The 20,316-nt window shown below is 34.4% G+C and overlaps 1 protein-coding gene across 5 annotated transcripts in view; it reads left to right on the forward strand.

The window, feature by feature from the left end:
* The first annotated feature begins 1,117 nt into the window (after positions 1 to 1,117).
* Positions 1,118 to 20,316, forward strand: part of LOC116771871 (zinc finger protein 608) — a 59,397-nt gene continuing 40,198 nt past the window's right edge. For 3 of the 5 annotated variants that reach the window (XM_061528259.1, XM_061528255.1, XM_061528258.1), the window contains exons 1-2: positions 1,118 to 1,460; positions 15,304 to 15,467. The gene's annotated coding sequence lies outside the window, so the exon portion shown is untranslated. Of the gene's footprint in view, positions 1,461 to 14,831; positions 15,078 to 15,303; positions 15,468 to 20,316 lie in introns of those variants that run through there. The other 2 variants (XM_061528257.1, XM_061528256.1) reach the window with 2 other exon arrangements.

Genomic DNA, 20,316 nt, shown 5'->3' on the forward strand with positions numbered 1-20,316 from the left:
TTTTCTTTTCTAAAACACACAACATGACGTTTATGTTGGACAAAAGTTGTAATACATCACACTAAAAAGAAAGGGAATCAAATCGCGAATTCCCCGTTTTTAAAAACCGTGTAAATTGTTATCTGTTGTTTTTTAGTGCCAAGATTAGAAATTATGGACAATTATTTTATTACTTAACGTACAATTATCACAACTTTTCCTTGTCAAACGATCGCCATGACATTTCTCAATAAATTATTTTATCACTAAAAATATCAATTTATCTAAACGTATGAAAATTTGACGAATTATTACTAACGATATGAGAAACGCGAGGTGTGGTAAGATTTTATATATCATGATTTATGTGACGATTTTAACGGCGATAAGTGACTGCCAATTTAAAAAAGAATAAAAAAGTTGCATGTCTTTAGTTTTGACATGCCTCCTTATTTAAGCGATCACTCTGTCAAGCTATAAAAGTCCGTATTTTAAAAGATGTTTCGGAAATTGTAGTTGTATTTTCTGTTAAACTGGTTGGAAACACAACGAAATGAATTAAAGATTCCACTTTTGATCTGTGAAGGTAATGTTATTCTAAGAGCATCCACATATAAATATCAGATGTTTTTTTATATATCATACAGTTAATTTATACCGGCGTGTATTCTTTGATAGTACCAAATATACAACCTTTTGGAAATACAAAACTATAAATAAACGTAAATGTAATTATGACCATCCATATATGTACAATAACATTTTATGTATTCATATTAAACAAACAAAAATTGGCTGTTATAAAATTTAGAGATACATTTTGTACAATGAACTGAGGTCAACAACCCTTGTCCAGATTTAATTCTTGGAAATGAATGAACGCTTTACTAATACCACATGGTAATACTATCACTACTATATCATTATCAATGTTCTTGGGTAAATAAGCGAAGGCAATAAATACGACAGGCGATGCCGCTGTTCTAATCAGTATGCGCCCTTCTAACATTTTTATGCCGATCGTAACATCTCTCCCATCCCTGTCTAATAACAGGTTCCAATTATATTGCATCTCTTTCTCTCTCGTGGCGAGCAGACCTCGCGACCAGGGGACACGTAGCGTTCCTCGCTTTGAGCAAGTTCCGCGGTCGTCCGCCGACTCGTTGCGGCGCTGACGTGCGATACGCTGAACTAGTGTTTCCACCGTGAAATTGCCAGTGTTATTTGTTTATACCTACTATGGATTTGATTACATGACCTCAAGGATTTACTATCGATAGTGAGGTGCACTGTATACATGTTTATGATTTGAAACTGCAAATATTGTAAAACGGGTCGGCCGTGTTCGTTTTTGTGCTGAATGGTGATTAAAAGTAATTTACTTTGCTTTTACGGTATAGAGGGTCGGTGCGTATCGATCGCATATTGAAACAAAGCCGTGGATTGTTTTGGCGGCGAAGGGAAACCTGGAGCAGTTTTAGGTGAGCTTTCTTTGTATTTTGTTGCAGTGAATTCATTCAATTCAGAGGAATCATGCAAACGTCGCACGCAACCGGTGCATGTGGGCTCCGGGGAGGGCGGGGAGGCATTCTCTCAAAAAGCTTCTACGTAAATTATTTCGAACTTCAGTAGTTTCAATTAGAGTTTATATATATATTTCTATAATCGTAGAGCTGTTATTAGTGTGCACTGAAATAGCAATGTGCAGCGCTCTGTGAGTATCTACTGGGGCTAATAGCTTCACATTGAGAGTGAGTAATGCCTTCCCTAATGGGATAATGGCTCTGCTGGCCGGTTCGAAATACTTATAAAGCGGCCGAATCGCTCCGTGTCAACAAGCGGTGGCCTGTTTGCCTTCCCATTTAGACGACATTTGACAAGGAAACCGATAAGGCAAGATTCAAGGGCTAACACAGAATGCCATTCTTTAATTCTTAATTGCTTGGTTTGTTGGTGGTGTCGAATAACTTTTTCACATTTACATTCTTTCTTAATGTCCTGCTCACGAATAAATACTCTACTAAGACTTGCTTTATTTAATTTAACATAAAAAATTCTTTATCGCAAACGATGAATAAAATATTTTAAGGTCTGAGCGCAAACCAAAGAAAATAAAAGGCTATTAAATAATTAAACGTCTTTCCTTTGTATCGGATACAATCAGTATAATTTAATAACACGACACTCACTATGCTCAATACCGCGCTGTAACAGATACCCTATTAATTTTACGAGCGAGTTTGAATAATCATTAGAGTGATGAACGCACCATCTCTCATTTCTACAAAACAAACCGATCGTTTGTAAGGAATATAATCAAATTATAACATTCCCTTCGAATAAAATACTATTGTTTTATTATAAGACGTTATCTCCGAATGATTTTCGAATTAAATTTGATTTATGATATATTAATTTTATTTATATGTAAATCTAATTTTATTGTATGCCCTGCATAGTCTACGGAATGACTAACTGATTTAAATTTGACTTCCATTTAAATTTTAAGCATTTGCGAGAGCAACATTTAAAGAACAATTAACGTAAATTTTAAGAGCAGGGTCGTTTTTTTGTCAGTAAGGGGTAGATTTTTTTGTCATAGTCTAGTTTTTTGTAACACCAAATAGGTATATTAAATGTATCTCTAAGGTAGCTATATTTATGTTATCACTTCTAGAATAAAAAAAAACACAATCGAAACATGAATGGTCATTCGTAAAAATAGAAATATATCTCTTACAAAAGATTACAAATCTAAAGTAGAATGTATTCAAAGCAGCTATCACTCTGAAAATTGATAAAATATTTATTTTTATAAGCCTACTTTGCAATATTTATAAAGACCGTGATCTTTATCTCATTGAACTTGGTATTGTCATTGATAACATTATCGAAGCTAGTTTTAGAACGTTCCTACGATAACGATGGTCGCCGATAGAATATTTTAATAGTTTATACTCTATGGATACAGGTAAGTTGTTCGGTAAAGAAAGAACATACCGATTCTATCAGTATTTCATGTTTAAAATATTTGATATACAAAATTTACACACTACAACGTTCACATCGTTCCTTAATATACCCTCAAACAGAAGCTCTGATTTTAAACGCAGTTTTATTAATAAGACACTCGGTATCATGTATTTTATAACAACAATAAACAGTTAAATTATTGATCTATAAATTGGTTTAATGATCTCACTTGCAAAAGAACCTTAAACTTTAAAGCCTTTCGTACAAATAAAACGATTAGACGACGCCAATGTGCCGTTAAAAACAGCTTCTAATAGTTACAGTATGCAATGTATACAAATATAATATTGCAGAAGATAATAACTCTTATAAACTTGTATTTTGTCAGAAAATTAAGTCAAATGCATCTTTGAACATCTCATACAACATTCGGAATGTATAATTTTTTTAAATAATGAATTTTTAAAAAGATACTTTCCGTTCGGAAACGTGACTTTGATATTATTCTAATTTCTCCTAAAGTGGTTACATAAATATATCTTAATAAGCGACAACTGTTATGAAGTGATCCCGCGGGAACTACACGGAATCGCTGGATAAATTATAGCCGATGTCTTATTATGATGTCTGAGAGGCATGTTTCAATATAATCTGTTCTGTATGAAAGACCAACAAACTTCTATACCTCTACACGTACAGATGTCCACACAAACTTTCCTATACATAATATATGGAGAATTCATCTTACCTGTAAGTATATAAATGCAACAATTCCGTCAGGGATAGAACATTTTTATACATTTTCATTTAATAGCATGTATTATAAATTATGATATACATTTTAATATTTGCGCCGAAGAAAATATGAAAAATAAATTGAGATGCAAAAGCAAGCGAGAAAGTAATTCCGGTTTAAAGCAAAGAAAACATGGCAAAGAATCTTGCTGTCAAGGTTGAGACTTGGGTTTTAAACATCACTTCTTTAGAAATTCTTTTTCAATCTCATCTATTTCACACAGAGGGATGGGTTTTGTGTTCACAATTCCACCGCTTTGTTATCGACGTCACCTCTAATACTGCGATAGGAATAACAGATGCAATTAATGTCAAAAGATGATTTATAAAAGATATTTTTCAAATCGCTGTCCGATATAAAACTTGTTTATACAAGCAAAGTATTTTAATATATTGAAATATATTCATATATTTTGCGATCTATTTAATGTAGCTGTTAAGTTATGATGTTATTTCAGATAGCGTCAATAGTTTTACATATATGAGCTTCATTATCACCTTAGGTAACTTTATTTGATAAGTCAGATGGTTAGTGTGGACGAAATGGCTTTTATTTTGTCTTTTGTCCAATATTTTAACAGGAATTGATTTTATGCAACCGCGATTTGACATAATTCACGTCGTAACTTTGAAAATGTATGTGCTGTTTGCCGTCCTAAGTTTTAATTGCTTCTAAATAAAGACGTTACAAAAAAGAAAAACGCTCGGGCTACTTGAGTTCACAATTTTTCAATTAATAATTATACTCCGCCGAAATGAAAGCTTAATATTTGAAATTTAAATTCAGCCATCAATTAAGTTGTGCGATAGGATCAAACGGATGTAATTAATTACGCGGTCATTAATGTTATATATCTGGTTAGTTAGGTGGCTCGTTGTACAATATTTGATAATTTTAATATTTTATTACACTTATAATGATGAATATATTAAAGTCGTTCCACGCTATGGTTGCGTAACCACCAATTGAATGTATCAATTACATTTCATAACAGACATGCTATTATTAAAAGTGTAAATACGTCGAGCGATGACACTAGCGAGTCGTGAGCTCCCTTTCCCCGCCCCCCTCGGCCCTCGCCCCAGCCACCGCCACGTCGTATTTGTTAAAGTTTTAGGGCGCTGCGAAGCCGCAGGGGGCTCCGCGGGCGGTCGCGAAACCGATACATGGGCTTTGTGAACAAAACGATCGCTATTCCCTTCGCGGAATCGGCTATAGACGTCGCACTGCACTTATTACCGCCGCCTGATCCTTGTTACTTATTATGTTACATTTACACTGACCGCTATTGACTTGTCATGTTTAGTATCAACAATCGGATCGTATTAATGTTAATGACTTCGACTTAATGATATCGTGTTAGAAATCGATGACTTAAAATTCAAGACGCTTTTATCTTCGTTAAAGATTTAAGCGAAATTTGTAACGTCTTGTACCGATATTATCTGTTCTCGTGACGGCGCTCGAGCCCGCGCTTGCTTCATCAGCGGCACTCTATTAAAATCACACTTGATTAGATCTCGGCGCGGTCTAATTGTATACTCTTCGGTGAGTATGCTCGCCTGGTACTCGTGACACAAACCGCCGGCTCCTCTCGGAGCACCATCTGTGTTTTTTTCATCTCCCTCTTTGAATTATTCTTTTGTTGGACTTTTCATATCCTTATATTTTCCGCGCGGATTAATTTTAATTTAGATTGTTTTTCATCGTCTTTTTGTATCTCTTGTGTTCGTTTTTTTTTCTTTTATTTAGTCGACATTGAGATGTTATCTGTACAAGTGCTATGGAGTATTATTTATCTGAGGGGTCGCGGGATCACATCTCACCGCCCACTCTCAATTTGCCGTCTGCCGTCTGCAAGCGACCAAGACGTGTTCTCGAACTAAACGCTATGCTAATTTAATGGGGCTCCATTTAATCACGACCCACGGGTAACTTCAAATTTTCAATAAGGCGTCGACATTATTATGGTATCACTAACGCTTACGCTGTCAATATTAACGATCCATATTAAAATGTGAATAATTTGTGAGCTTTTAAAATGTTATCGCGAATGGTTGTTTAAAACGGTTTTATTGTTTTATTTCATGTATTTCGGGATATTATGTTTTTGTACCGAAATGGTAACACGGGTTTCACTAAACATTTTAACTGTTATAGTTATAATGACATCAGTATCTTAATTGGAATTTCAAACGAATGATTCTATCCGTCTCTGTTTCGTGTTTACCTGACAATATTCGCAATAAATTTCGCAGAAGGACAACCCTAATTTAGCGGATTACGAATTCCATTTTTTTTTTTGTCGATACAATTGTTTATAAGTCGTCGATGTATATATGAATACGTTTTCGTGTTGGGTGATCACTATTTATGGTCCGTAGCTTGTATTTCGTTGACTCCTGTCCGTGTATGCGCTCCTGGTGCCGGTCGGCTGTTAAACACTCAATTCACGTCGTGGCTGGTTTGTCTTTTCGCTCCAAGGAACCGGTCGGTCGGTCGGTCGGTCTATATCACAGTATGTGGTGAGCATGTGTAGCACAGAATCCTAAATCACTGTTCGCGGTAATGCGTAGATAAGAGCTCTCGCATTTGTTTCCCTATCTCTAACTTTCTCAGGCGCATTAGCGTTGACGTAAGACTGTTTTAAGACGAGAAATACAAAAAAGGTATTTAGGAATCAATATTATTTTCAAAACTCATTATTTGGAATTTTTAAAGAAGCTTATGACCGATTACAGGGTTACTGATAAGATAAGTGAAAAAATTTACAGATATATATTTTTCGCATATCACAGATGCCGTTTCTAATATGTTATTATGCATAAATTACTTTTGTTTTCTTACATATATTAACAAAGATTGATGGAGGAACAGAATAACATATCGGCATTCTACATCTCAAGAAAGCGTCAGATGTATGTCGGTTTTGTGAACAACATTAAAATTTATGAGCAACTTGTGAAACTGGCCCTAAGGCTGCAAACCATTATTAGCCTAAGCACGTTATTTGGTTTACGCTAGTTTTTCTATAATACTCAATCATCGAGCAGCACTAATAGCATGCATCTGCCAAACAGTAATTATAGTGAATAAATCGTCTGCGATTAATGAACCCATCTTAATCCTACGCAACGTGATGATTAATGACGATCTATGGAAATAACAATTCCTTACACTTATTTATTAATAAGATTTAATATTAAAATAATTGAACGTGAAACGCGCTTTATAAATGGCTTTGAGGTAAAATATAAGCAAAAGGTTTATTTATCGCTGTAATAAAGATTATAAGTAGTTTAATAAAAACGTCTAACCCTGGGGATCACGCCATTTCACTGATTAAGGCCAATTACTTCGAGAAAATTACTTGCACTGGCAGAGCTGTAGTCATTGTGGGCTTTTCTCGAAGAAAATAGAAATATTAGTTATAAATTACGTTGTATGAGGTAAACACCGGTAGCAACGGAGTAATGTTTAAACATTAATAGTGACACTAAAAAGTTTAAAAGATTTGCCTTTAGAATATGATGGCATTGAAGCGCCATGTCTAAAGTAACTATCGTTTTACAAGATGGACGTACAAAAAGTATATATTACGTACAATAGGCGGCACGAGAATCCCTTTGAAGCTGGCACGGCAAGGGCTTAGGGCCAGATCGGTTAGATAATACGCCCACTTATCGCAGACAATGCGGATATAAATCGTATGAGATACGATTATTTTTATACTGATATAGAGAATGCGAATAATGTAGAAATATTATAGCATAAATATTGTAATATGTGCTAACAAATTTTATTAAAATAAAAGTCGCTTTTTAAATTTATATTATAGTTTATGATGAGTTTCAAAGCATTCCATTACGACGCGGACTACACTATTAATGCAATAATATTTATGGATGAGCCGTTAAAATAAAATTATATAAAAACAAGATGTGCTCGTTAACCGATTCGTGTAAATCGAAACTCCGTCATGATGGTTTCATTTTGAATTTTAAATATAAGCCTATCTGCGGGTACGACACGTATTCAATAAAATTTCACGCTTTTTAAAAAAATAACTGACAACGAGCCTCGGCTCATCGAACATTCCGATCGTAAAGAAATCAATCGAAGGTGGCGATCAGAAGTACCAGGGCGGCATGAGTGTGTGGAAGGGAGACGGTGCGAAGGTCGGTGGAACCAGTTTGGCGGGACGGCGCAAGGTGCCGGCGGTCAGGTTAAGTTCACTGTATTACCATCATCGCCCACCCTTTAGTGTTTGCTTATCTCCTGGTCTAGGCGTTTTAAACGAGCCCATTCAATTGTCGAGGCGACTCTGTTTGAAATAATAAAAACCAAACAAACCAAAGTCAACAAACAAGCTAATTCGTAGTTCAAATGAAGTTATTATTAGAATCTGTACGATTTTGTTTATTACTTAATCTGAAATTATATATTAAAAAAAAGACAAAAAACTTGAACGAGATACATAAAAACTGTATTTTTAAAAAACTATAAGGTAAAATTCCGCTTATTAAAGTATTGATAAAGACTTAAAAAAAAACACGATAAAACATAATAATGTCGCGACTTGCGAGTTGGCAAGTCACTAACATTTAAACGGTACTTTGTTTCATTTAACAAGATAATAACGGATATTTGAGATACAACATTGAAAGACGCCAGCAACGATAAATTGTCATGTACGAGTTAACTTTACGAGTATTGAACCAGCTTTATGTTTTTGTATACGTCGGAAATTAATATTATCCTTTGTTTTAACTTTTACGGCAGAAGGCTGTGTGATTAATATACGGGCGATAATAAATAGTATTCACAATAATATTACGTACTCAATTTATCTCGAAGAGAAGACTCATTTAGATTTTTATGACGTTGTTCTGTGTTGGAATCCAATAACGCGATATATTTGAATATATGAATATTTTGTATGACATTAACAATATTAATGGTCTAACAATGACACATACACACTCGGCTCGCGGTGTGTGCAACGTTTATATGTGTGCAAAGATAAACAATTAAATAAAGCATTAACTGAATTTAATAAAATTAATCGCTTTGAATATTTTTTTTGGTAATTTCTTAAGATATTGACATCAGAGATCGGTCACTTCGTTTTATTAAAGAAGTCTTTCTGTTTGACCTCAAATAGTTGATAAGTAACATTGTTTTCATAATGTAAATAAATTATTGTAATTTAAAATGCATGAAACTAAATAAATATAAGATATTATCTCTGTAATTATGTCAAAAGGAGAAATTAAATAAAGACATTTATAGCGTGAATATTGTTTAATAATAAAATATATGTTTTGTCGTTTCGTATCGTTTCCACAAGCTTGTCTTGACCATTGTTCTAATTGAATCGTGGTCAATTCTGTCTGTGTAGTCCTAGAACAGATAGTGCGATTACAATATCATTTGATTTATGCTAACTATTCCGATCCGACCACAATATTATACAGCCACGATTAACTATATCATTTGGGGAACTGTAAATCTGGCAACTAATCAGTTGTTTAATATGCGATCCGGATACAATAGCCGGTTTAATACGAGCAAAGCTGCTCACTGAACCACGCAGCCAAAGGAGCGTAGCGTGGGCCTTTGTGTCCTAAATTTCCCGCTACGCATACATCATATTGCGACACAGCTGTCTCTATCATCTTTTAACGTAACTAATTGTAGTATAAGACGTACGATTGTTCCGTACTATTAATCATGATCCGCGTGTCTTAATCTTATCTCGTTGTTATGTTATCGGATATCCCCGAAAACAATTGTCACCCGAGCGGTAACCGCAGAGTCGGACGGAACGAGATCCTTTGTTTAATTTACTGGGACGAAATCTGGAAGCGAGGGTAGCTAGGGTTTCCATAACAACACGCGCCCGGTGGTACTTCGGTCCCCCGCTCCCCGGCCCCCTCTGCCGTGCCCCTTCCCCCGGGCCCCCTCCGCCTCTATATCGATCGCGTCCCTCTTCCCGCGCCACTCCAAATCAAATTACACGAGCAGAGCAAGCGGCTGCCGACTGCCGGCACACAGTGCCGACCGTGTCCCGCACCCCTCAACCCCCGCACCCTTTGCACCCCTCGCACCCCTCACCGACTCAATCAACTTTGTATTGGCGTAATAGTATTTTAATTCTATTGCCGCTTTTGACTGCAGCCCCTAATAGCTTGTTTGCAAATTAGTTACACGTAACAATATTGCTGTTTGAATTCTACGTTTGCATAGTTAGTTGGCTCTGTGTTAAACCTAATTACTGACATCATTTGCATTGAATTAAATCGATGCTGACATAAACAATTACAATGTGGTTTTAAAAACTTACCTTTCCTTTTTTTCCGTTATAATTTTTTTTTGTTCTTCTTTAAGTTTTAATAATTTATTCATATCCTCTTTATGAAAATATAAACTCGAAGGAAATTAAAATAAATTTAGATTGTATAGTTTGATGAAAAATATTAAGATTTTTAAAGAAACATTTTAAATCACAATTTGCGTATAAAGTGATTTACGCGACATGTTGCAGTGATAATATAAAATTATTGAAGCGTCCTGAAAGCCCGATATTTTTATCATGAATGCGGTGGATTTAAAGCAAATTTTCTCGGCACATTGTGTAGGGTTGACTCAACCGCTTTATTATTATAAGAGTACATTAAACGAGGCTGAACTAAAGATAACGTCTCGGTCTAACAATGACCATATCATTATCAGGATATGTGTCTTAATTGTTATTTGTATACTTTTATTTTGTGCTGCCAGTTGTTAATATGATATACAAAGTTTATTAATTACAGTTATAAATAAATGTAGAACATTTATCGTGAGACAGACGCTCGTGATGCCAATGAATGTCAGATGTTATTAATACATGGATATTGTATGTGTATGTTTATTACGTCGTGTTGTAACACAGTGATTGACTCGTGTCGAGGAATGTCAGCCATTAGTGTAACAGACGCGTTTCCGTTTTAGTTTATGGCGATCGGCTAATAAAATCGATTATATCATCATTCGTATCAAAACACTCCACAGCTAAGAGGGGACATTTTAACGAGCGTACCCCGTGATCCGTGCTACGTGTCACCCTCGTCATAACGGAAACCCGGCGAAATGGTTATTTATCAAAGTTGTTTGTTGATTCGTTTTCATTTTAATCCGACTCCGCCGAAACCGAACAACCGTTTCGCTAAACACGTGAAAACGTTCGGAAACACATTGCCATTGGATACGTTTTCGCACAATTGCCCTGATTGAGATAAAATATTGATATGGAATTGGTCATTTGAATGTTTGCGTTACCTTATCGATATCGAGAGAATGCCTTGGAGTGACGCCAATACTGTTTAGACAGGTGGGCGAGCTTTTGAAATATATTTTTGTTTGTGTACTTAACTTATTTATAAATTATATATAGACAAAATGTTAGGTCGGAGTTGTAAAACTTTAGAGTCACTTTATTCGGCGAAGCGGCTATAGTAAACCACAATGTAAGTTTTGGATATCCGCCAAATGCCAGTTCGTGTTCGGGGGAGTCGGCTCGCTTGCGAAATGCTCTGACATGTAAAACTCCGCAGAACATTAAAACTGATTAATTAATTAGCGGCCATCAGCGAGGTAGGGGACGGGTGAAGGGTAGTGGGCAGCTGAGAGAATTCGTGATTAGAGAAGAGTAGCCCACTGACCTCGAGGGGTCTCGAGTGGTCTAATGCCCGGGGTATCCTATAGCTGTACAGTCTACACCAACAAACTAACAACTATCGTTGTTAATAAACACCTAGGACGCTACGCACGTACGAAGCCACTTCGTGCGGACACAAATTGCTTTTGTTCGTGAGTCGAATGTTCTCTGATAAAGCTGGCTGCAATTATTTTCTTCTTATTGCGGCTGACGTGTGATGGGCTCACAATAACTTTACCGACTTTAATAACTACACCGAACACAACACACACACTCACAACTATCATGATCACTCATATCACGTCAATGACATGAGAATTTTTAAATAAAATAGAGCATCCATCGTAATAAAACCATTTAATAGAATCGCATTATGTGTAACATAAATCTTAAGCGCGTAATAGAGGATTGAATTAACAATCAGTTTACAAAGTAATCCCCTACAATGTCCTATGATAAATATCCCGACGCTTCCCAGCTCCTAATGTTCGATAAGTAACATGAACCGTTTGTTAAACTCCTAATCTCATAAAATACTACATACAAAATGAAGCTAACCAACTTACTTTATTATATATATCTTAATATAGTAAAAAAAAATATTTTAATGTTATGTATGCTCATTGCTCCGACATCGCCGCTATTAGTTCGGTACCAGGCGAGCATAAAAGCAAAGAAAATTACTTGGCAAGATAATTTTTGTCCGTTGCGTGGGTGCAGCGGATACCAAGTACACTTTTTATATCGAATGATCTCCGACGTTTAGACGTTTTTGGTGCTTTGATTTTTATTTACATCCCACTGAAACAAATGTTTCTTCTTTGTAATTCTAACTGTATGGTGTATTAAGAATTACTTCCGGTTCTGGTCGAGTGAAAAAAGCCACTAAGTAACGTACATAGTAATAATTGAATTGCTAGCCATTTGTCCATACAATGGATGTCACGTCGATATTTATTTATGAACTTGGCGTTAACACAACACGAGGGCTGCGAGCGTTAAAATAAACACACCTTAGTGTTATTACAGAAAAAGATAATTTTATTCAACATTACATTTGTTCGTTTCAAAACCGAACGTTAAAAAAAAATCTTTTTGTGACATAAAAATGAATAATTTCGATTTTGTCATCACATTATTGAAAGTATTTTATCGTTTTTTGTTATTATTATGATCGTTATATTTTAAACCGGCATACATCACATTGTTGCTGAAAGTCGAAAAAGATGAATTTTTCACTCAATTGCGCTTTAACGCGAAAACATTTCACATCAAACGAAAGATCAAAAGTAATATTGCGAAATGTTTCAAAGGTATTTCTGAGTTTTCATAACCTCATCGATGGATGTTTGTTATGAGCAAAAAAATATTAATTTATAAAACGAGTACGGTGGGGAATTTCGTATTTATTTCTAGGAGAAAGGGAACTCCGCTGCGAAAATTAATAGGAATTTCGAAATACAATAAGAAAGTACGCGGATAGCAGAAGACGTGAAGAATGTTAATTTTAATTTGTATTCATTGTACAACGTCAGCGTAATAACTGTAGCAGAGTAATTCCCGAGCGAGGGGAAAATGGGGCGAAACAAACATGCGACAGGTGACACTTCATAATAGAAGCTAATTATTATTTTTCGAACGACCGTCCGCTTTGTTCGCTACAAGCTCGTTAACTGACTTTTAAGTACGGTTATTAAATATCGGACCTTTTAATATGAAAATTGTCAGAAACTTATACTTGAGTCGATTATTATTTCTGCTTCGTAAATATTTATTCAAGAGCGTTATATTTATGGGTTTAGGCGCGGGGTTCTCAGAGCGCTGTACACTCTATTGTCGAAATTATTTCGGGCGTTAATAATTCTTCACACGGCCGAGTCGACGCTAACTGTTACTTCCAACACAATAGTGTTCAAATGAAGCCATGAGGCCGCGTAGAGATTCATCATCGAGGGTTATATTAATGACATAAATTATTATAATTCCTCACTGATATTGTATTATCTCGTTCGTTTCATTCGCGACCTTCACGTAACAAATCATCGTATCTTATATCGTATAATGTAGACTATATAATAAATATTTAATGTCTTTATATTGTAATAATCTAATAGTCCATATAATAATGTTTAGTCTATAGTGTTGTTATCTGTGCCGCGTATAGTCCGCGGCCATGTGATCGTTGTGTCATCGATAACACGTTATTGACACCTCACTATCAATCACTCCGGAGTCGTTCGTGTTGTGGTCATCGGCTACAAATTGCTGTCCCTATACATTAACTGCCACTACCAAATCCATATAAATAATCAAACATAACTTTCATTATAACAAATATACAAAGTTATTGTTAGAATATTATTCTAGCGTCTGTTTGTGTTATCGTTGTGTTAAAATTGAAATTGTTTCTTGAATTTCTATACATTTTCTTAATCAAAGCTTTATTTGTAAAGCACAACAAAGATACGACCGCGGCGTCCGTAACAAAAGAACGTAAGATCTGCCCCGCAATATGAATCGAATCGAGAGTTCGGATAAATCAGAAAATATTCTTTGCTCCTCAAATATCTGAGTGCTATAGTTAAATCCCTTTCGTGTTTTATCAAAGGGAATGGCAAATAGATTTCGCCGTATACAGTAAATTGCTTGTTTACGGCGATCAAGCGTTATATCATAACGATATATGTTTATTACAATCTTTATTAGGTATATATGTACATTAATGAAATCAATTTTGTTTTACCATTTGATATACTTTAATATTACCTAAATGTCTTTACTAAATCACTTTGTTTTATGTTATAAGATCATGCTCATAGCTATTTTTATTTTATCGATATTAAAGTCATATATTTTATTTTTATAGCTTAATTAGGGTTTATGTAAAATATAAAGTTATTCAATCTCACCGTCTGTCAGCCAAAGTCAGTTACTATTATCAACGCTGTATAAGTTATGAATAAAAAATGGACAAAACTGAGGAGGAAAGAATATATTTGGTTTGCATGCTTTTTTGGCCACACCAACACAATGCAGTGAACAGTGTAACGAAACGAAACACTCGTATGCGTACCGCACGCGGTCTCAACATCACACTAATTGTATATAATGTGTTATAATGATCAATCAGACTGTTAAATGTGGCTATGAATAAATCTGCTTCAATCAGGACGGTATAACAGCGGTAACATTTTGTTATCCCTTCATGCATAAATGTTTGTGTAATAATTTCGGGTGCCGTGTCCCCCGCTGCCCTCGCCCCTGTGCTCCCCCTCTGCCCCTCGTCCGCTCCACGCCATGTTGCACACGCTTCACACAGTATCTTGCATCTCTGTCTTCAATGCCGCGAGCGCTCGCTCCTGGCCCAGTTCATTGCATTTATGTTAATTATTCATTCTCATAAGTCAGCTGAAAACATCTCGCCGACCGCGACCGGCGAGATCCCAAACGTAATTGATCGATTGCTCGTCTTTTTCGTCATCTCGTGACAGACCGAAGCTCGATTCTAACTATCATAAAAGAAACGTGAGTTGATGCTAGATAGGCATTATTTGCGTGTTGTATTACACGATAGTCATTAAGCCGGCACAGAGTAGTGTGATGGTCGTCGGTATGAGACATTTGTTGGTAGGTGGTAGTCGTAAACCGCGTGGTCCGAGCTCCGCGGAGCCGCCGGCATCGCCTCGCTCGCTAGTCGCTAGTCGCTCAGTATTCGAGTAGCGTGCAGTCGTGATGCGCGCTGTTTCAGTTCGCTTCCACCGAGTCTATTGTGTACCTAGCGAGTAGCGAACGGCGAGCGGTGTTTCACCAGCAGTGTTGTGTGTTATTTGTTGATACGCTCGTTTGTCCGTAGGTGTGCGAGTCTAGCTGGTAGTGCGAGGATGGTGTTCAAGTGATTGTTCATTGATGGTGCCGCTTCCGCAGTGATAGTGTTAACTATAGTGCTGTTAAGTGCTGAATGGATTGTGTCTCTTTGGGATTGCCATCGCCAGTCACCGATAGATCTAGCTGGGAACGGTAAGCATCGCCATATGATAATATATGTATGTGTTAATTGATTATTATTTCTAGTGTTGTATTAATTATATTAAATATTATGTGTAGTGTAACCTCCTTATCAGCTATTTCGATAACGGCTAACATCGCTAATGCAATCTCACGTTTAATCTAAAAGTACTTAAAAGTATCTTAATATGCTTATAAAGCAATAACAATATTGTTTATGACTCTTTTATGCTAAAAATATATTTCACCACACGCAAAGAGGTTCTATGAAGGAATAATAAAAACTCAAGATCACTTTATGATTTTACATCATATGACAATGAAGAAGGGTATATGGCAATAATAATACTGTTTTCTATAATACGTAATATATCTATGTAATCTTCTGCTGTTTCCCATTCCTATCTTAGATAACAAATACAAGAAAATGTAATGTAATAAAAGCTGAGACACGGATAAAGGTAGGATTTTGTTAGGGGTGTCATTGTATTTGGTTATTTAATGAAAGAGATATAAATAAATAATACAAAAACAACCACAACGAGAGCCCTTTGTGTTTAAAAGTCATTAATCAATTTTATTAATAGTACCAGGATTGAAGAGCCATCGAGTGGTGCTTGTTATATTTCCAATTTCTCCTTGAACATGTTATAAAATATCATAGACAAAGGCCTCACTATAAAATATTTTATTAGCCAATGTACGTGGTAACAATACACTAAAGAAATCATTTCGTTTCAAAAGTTTCCTTTGTTTATTCTGTAACATCAAGAGGGTCAGAATCCATTACGCTTTAGTAAAAAGACAGTTTGTTGAACCAAATTACAGGACAAAGGTTGGAGAAATCTCTTGATAATTCTTATAAATTTTCTTGTTTATAAAGTATCTCTCGGAATAATTATAAATTCATACTTACTTAACGTCACGTCGTTTCTATATATGGCGTATTCGTTTTTAAACCTTTTTTTTTATATTTATACCCGAAGCCAATTATGTTAATATCCAATAATTTATCAAGTCTTTATAAACCGGTCCGCAAGCGTATTGTGAATATTGTTTTTATAGACTTCTCAACACAGGCATTACCAGTTAAATGGAAACATTTCAAACAAACACATTTGTGACTAATGTCAACATGTAAATAGAAAGCGTGGCTCGATGATCGTTGTAAAGTTTTACAACTCTCGTCTTGTTATTCATTACATGTAATGGAATGCGTCAAAAACATACCTCCTGACGGTTCATGAGTTCCTGGTAATGCCATTTACAGTTGCTAAAATTATTATTATTATTAAGTTTTTTTTATTAACATAACTGAAATTTCCCTCAAGTTTACTAAATAATTATAAATATAATTTTTACTATATCAATATTTTTACTTAAATAATTTTGGGAATAAGAGATGAAAAAAGTTTGTATTAAAGATTATAATCGGGTCGACTTATATTTTAAAAGGGAAACATAACCTTTGAAGAGTTTTGTCCTGACCCCTCATCTTATTCCCACTCATGAATGATTAATGCAGAGAAGGGGACATTAGACACCTTACATAAGAAACTCACATTTAGCACAAAGCTTACGTGGAAGGGTATAAAAAATACATAATAAATTTCTTTACTCTCTTTGGACTGTTGTATTACTTTTGACATGTTTAGTATGAGTATTCACTGTTAACATAATCACCTACAGTTTCAATGTTCGTATATAAATTTAATGATCTGTGAAATAAAATCGAGGATTTCGTAACTGTACGTATGTTAACTCGTACTCGCTCACACAAGACACGACATAACTCCTATCATATTACTATTAATAATATATTCTCATTTCTTAACATTCAAACATTTCACGTCTAAACATTTTATTTGTTTATTTTTAACATCGGTATTTATGTCTATATTTCTAGTATAATTACTTTTATCCTCTACATAATTATTTATTAATAAATTTAAAAATTTATGATTCAGTATGTCGATATTCTGAACGTACTTCCTTTGTTTTCTATGAAACCTGTTTTTTGTATTGCGACTATTTGAAAACAGGTAGAAAATATCTTTCCCTCCTCTGTAGGTTAATGAGTTAAAGTTTTTTTTATCTATTGGGCAAGGATTTAAAAAACAACTACATGATATTTAAATTTCAACATGTTGCGTCATGAAAACGTTAAGAATGTCATTCTCTGTGTGTTATGTTCATTAAAATAATACGTAGAACTTCAAATAGTTTATAACTTAATAAAAAAGTTAATCTTTATTATTCATAGACATTTTTATAGTAATGAGTGATTCAACACAATCACACATAAATATTTTAGTCACAGCTGATAAGTTTATCAGTTTTATTTCTGTACCGTAAATGATAATTATCAATATAATGCCGGTTCGTTATGATCGTTTAAACTCCGCCCGCGGCTCCATTTGATAGTAACGCCATTATAAGAACGTGAGATAATCAACCTTCCATTATCGCTCACAGATTAGTTCGCTTATATTAACTTTTTAGAACCAATTTACTTGTTGCTTAACATTTTTTAATTAAAACACCGAGTTTGGCTGCATTATGTAGGCTCATGGCAGAGTTTATTAAATAAATTTAATGCTAAACTCGACAAAGACCTGGTATGTGACTAGCAGTATATCTATCGATAGTATAAACTAATAAGAGTGAACCCCAAAGCGGGCATATTTCGTTTCCGCGTCGCAAGCAATTTTTCTGTTATAAAGTAAGTGTATGAGCGGGTTCTCAGCGGGCAGAGCGCCAAGTAGCGCGGCTCGAACGTAAATCACTGGTAGCAGGCTCGCAGCGCGTCGAGGAGCCCCAATCAGCCGGCTATTGACAAACATACGGCTTCGGATATAATGGATTCCGCTGCGATTTATCCACGGCACTTTCCTTTGAATTTCTCGTTCAATTCTATCGTTATTTAAACGTTGCCAGTCATCAATAATAGCTGAATCTTTGTCATTTCTTTTAACGGTCTGTACTACTAACAGAAATGTTTTTATATTCCCGATCGGTTTGGCTTCGTTGACAGTATATTAGAATTAAAAACGTAAAGGCTTTATATTAATAGCATGCAGATTAAATTTTATTATCGCGTGGTTCGAGATATGCGAATAGCTTTATTGCGTTTTTAAATTACGTTGTATGAAAATATTTTGTTTGCTGTACACCTTTTTATTTTGTGACACGTCGCTTATTGCTTATGTATGATTTATTGACACTTTATTTGTTAGCGTGACGAATCGTGACAGCGACCGCAGCTCATAACTAAGCCCATTCATTTTATAGAATTACGTTGACATTATCATTTACAACAATTTGACAAGATTTCTCCGTCTTACACAACACGAATAGGCATTAAAGACATCAATCATTGTCTTGCTTTAAATTTAAAATCTTTTTATTTACTGTAATATTATATTATATTCTTGTCATATTTATGCTACGGACAAATTATTATATTTACGAACAAACAGTGATAACGATGTTGTGTGTAAATATTTGATATTCAAAGCCGTTAAATTATGCCAGTTATATAATTATTTATAACTGTATCAGAAATTTAATGATATTTTTTTTTTTATGAGTGCATTAGTGAAATCAACTTTGTTTCACAACACATATTGGGTTGGTCACGTCTTGAAAGCATTAAAACATAAAAATATTACATTTAAATCTGTTAGTTGATAATTTAAAGTTTTTTTTTAAATCTCTTTGTTAGAACAGAACATTTTCTATAAAAGCAATTATTTTCTAGTTTCTATTAAATCTTTAACCTGATTTAATTCTTTATATTGAATTAGTAGCAACTCTCTGTGACAGTTCTATAATGTTTTGATAGAATACAAATTTTAATATTAATAATTATATTTGTTAGAGTTGTTATCCGGTTATGGTATTAGATATTTACATTGATCACTATAGATTGGTTACATTTTTCTCTAAGTTTTTAAAGGTAAAATATATATTAAGTCGACATATATTAAGTCTACAAACTCATCTATCATACTTTGAAAGTCCCATTAAAATCCGTTCAGTCGTTCCGAAGATTACCCTCAACAAACAGAAAGGTTCGAGAAAAAGCAAAAGCTTGAGAAAATACAGCCATTTTGAAATCACAAAGACTTTATAATTTGATTTATATATATACGTATATATGTAAAGTAGGACAGACACACTTCTGATCAATTTTCAAGAAAACTGTTACATAATGACGATTGAAGATTTGTGTCTTCTAAATTCAAATAAATTGCAATTTATTCGCATTGCCAGTATTTATAAGTTCATTATTATTTCTTTTTTATACAAAAAAAACTTGTATTTTATTTTATGACAATGGGAAAACTTTTTTGTAATATTAATATATAATATTATATTCTTAAAGAGACTGGGGTAAACGTCAAATGATCTATTCGTTCTCGTTGTGCTTCGATTATTTACTTAACAAGTTAATTATATCCAATCGCATTTTTTACCACGATGTTTCTAAACCAATTAGAGAATACGAAATTAATGATGGTAACACTGGTGAATTATACTCGCTTTGGGGATTTAGTTTTCAAGTTAATATCTTGATAAGATATCGTTATGTATACATTCTGCTTTGGTTTTTAGTATTATTTGTTGTTGTAAAAGGTTTAACTGTATTCTGCCAAACGTTACGATTATTAAATGTGAAGATGTTTTCGTTTGTTTTTTCCTGGAAAAGTAAGTGGGTTTATTTTATGGTGGCATTTTATTTTAATAACCTTTCTTCTTTGTTGATTTTATACTTGAAATGTTTAGTCTTTTTTTTATTTGTTATATAGAATTATTATATTAAATTTGCTCTGATTCTTATTGATATATAATATAAAGT

This window comes from Danaus plexippus (genome assembly GCF_018135715.1).
Source record: "Danaus plexippus chromosome 16 unlocalized genomic scaffold, MEX_DaPlex mxdp_31, whole genome shotgun sequence".
In the NCBI taxonomy this organism is placed as follows: domain Eukaryota; kingdom Metazoa; phylum Arthropoda; class Insecta; order Lepidoptera; family Nymphalidae; genus Danaus; species Danaus plexippus.